This window comes from Gigantopelta aegis, chromosome 10 (assembly GCF_016097555.1).
Source record: "Gigantopelta aegis isolate Gae_Host chromosome 10, Gae_host_genome, whole genome shotgun sequence".
Lineage (NCBI taxonomy): Eukaryota > Metazoa > Mollusca > Gastropoda > Neomphalida > Peltospiridae > Gigantopelta > Gigantopelta aegis.
In genome coordinates, this window is record NC_054708.1 from 42,853,352 (window position 1) to 42,856,011 (window position 2,660).

Genomic DNA, 2,660 nt, shown 5'->3' on the forward strand with positions numbered 1-2,660 from the left:
TTTGTTGAGATTTTAATGTTAAATTATGGTCGTTTTAAAGACAATAAACTTTCAGATCTAGATAACGAAGAATCCTCGAATTTTAATTTCATTTTAGCTTATTTAAATGCTTATATCCAATTAACATTCAAGCACGCTGTCCTGGGCACACACCTCAGCTATTTGGGCTGTCTGTCCAGGACAGTGGGTTAGTTGTTAGTTGGTTAGTGGTTAACGAGAGAGAAGATGGTGTAGTGGCCTTACACCTACCCATTGAGCCCTTAAGACCTCGCTCTGGGTTGGAGCCGGTACCAGGCTGTGGACCTTGTACTTACCAGCCTGTAGTCCGATAGCTTAACCACTGCACCACTGAGGCCGGTCTCACATAGTATTCAAGTGTCTATTGTGTTTCTAAATGGTTTCATAATTGTATAATAACAATTTATGGAAAAGTAAATTATGCTTGGTATCCTCTGCAATTTGCATCACAGATAAACAAAACAAAATACTATTCTGTATTTTCCAGTAAAACCATATACTGTTCAGGGAAATTTGTGTAGTAAATTGTGATGCGATACTAACAAAATGTACCCTGCTATTTCAGTACTGGCATTTCCATATATATGCATGATTTGTGGCATCACAGGCTTTTTAAAGACTGCTGTCAAATTAAAAAACCAACATTTCTAGGCCTAGTAGATTATGGGGACAACATAGACTGTAATGCTGGTATAACTCACAAATTACCAATGATGCAAAACAATGCTGGTTTTACTATACATTTAAACCAAATGGTCACTTCAGGAGCAGACAAAACTATGGGATGGTACATATAAAAAATCCCTTGTTACTAATGGAAAAATATAAGGGGTTTCCACTGTAAGACTATATGTAAAAATTACCAAATGTTTGACATTCAGTGGCCGATGATTAATAAATCGATGCGCTCTAATGGTGTTGTTAAACAAAACAAAAAAACTGTACACTTTTAAAATGGTGATTATTATGCAACCCCTGCAAGTAATAAAAAGTCTACGGCAAACACCATGCCAAGGCAAAAAAGTGCTGTGGGGAATTAAGAACTCCATGGCATGGCACTTGCAGGTGTTGTTATGAACAGCCACTGAAAAGATGCAGATTGATGCAGACACAGAGAATATTAAAGCTGTAATTTAGTTTAACACGAAGTGCATAAAGACGTCTAGCAAATTTTCTGGCGCTCTCGGTATTAAAGTATTAGCTGGAAATAATTTAATTAAAGTGCAGGTCTCTGCCAGTTGTCAGAACGATCATTTCGTTGGCACGTTGCTCGCGCGAATCTAATTATGCATAAACTATGTTTTTGTTCATGTCAAATTTGGATCACCATTTACACAATGTACTGAGATATAACGGGTTATGCAAAAAAGCAATGTGTTACCTATATTTATTTCTGTGTAACCGATAAATGGGTCACGCATATTTTCAGTTCTCGGAGGCCTGAAGCGTACGATCAATGTAAGTTTTATATAATTGGTTTGGTTACACATATATTTCACGTAACCTAACAATTGGTTACCTAATAGGTAAATATCACGTAAACCGACTTGGTTACCGAAGATTTAAAAAAAAAATTCCCTTAGTATACACATGGTATGTTCAGTATTAAATTGTTATTAGTTTGGTTTTCTTACAACTGATTAAACAGAAATTTAGTTTTTAAATTACAGCAATGCTGCAAATAGTGGACAATACTTTTAACAATTTATAACATTTAATAGAAAAAAAAGAAGAAAAAAATAGCTGGGTGATAAACTAACAATAAACTCGGAACCAGTTATTATCAAGTTCCACGTACCTCGTGAAATAAACTAATAATACATTTATTGTCCTCTATTTATTATCCATACAGTTTTCCCACGGAAAGAATACAAGTTTATAGGATAAACTATTGTATTACACCCATGTAATATTTTTCGTCTCTTCACATTGTAGAATATGCCTTTTGAGAGGTGATCGACTGTGTCAACACTGTACAACTCCGCATAGATGTTCATGCAAAAAGGGTGCACATTCATATGTTTAAACCAGAAAAATACTTTCTGTCAATTCTTATAATTAATGTTAGCTGTATAATTTAACAAAATATATATTTTAATAATTTTGTTTAGCCTTGAATATGTTTATAATATTGTTTGTGTAAACTTCATTGATAGATTTGTGTCTTACAGTGGCGGATCCAGAAAATCCATTTTGGGGAGGGGGAAATGACATGAGGTGGATGGCCAAGGGAACTTTGGGAGAGGTTTGGAGGGGATCGTAAAAAAAAAAAAAAATCAATATATAATAAAATTATAACTATCGCAAAATTTAGGGGGTCCGGGCCTCTTCCCCTCCCCCCTCCCGATCCGCCTCTGGCTTATGAATTCAAAGTTTTGATAAATAGCTAAATGAAGTGACGTAATTTTCCCCGTCTTTAATCTGTGCATTTTTACGACTTTTTTTGTTCATTTGGAAAACATTCTGTGCAATTTTTGTTCATCGACGTGTGTTGTAGGCCTAGTAATAATATACTATACTCGTTCGCATGTGAGACCATTTATATTACAACTTGTGTGTTTTTTAATCGTATATCACTCGCTTTCGCTCATGATGTACAATGGAAAATAATCTCGTAATTTAAACTGTCTCACACGGGTACT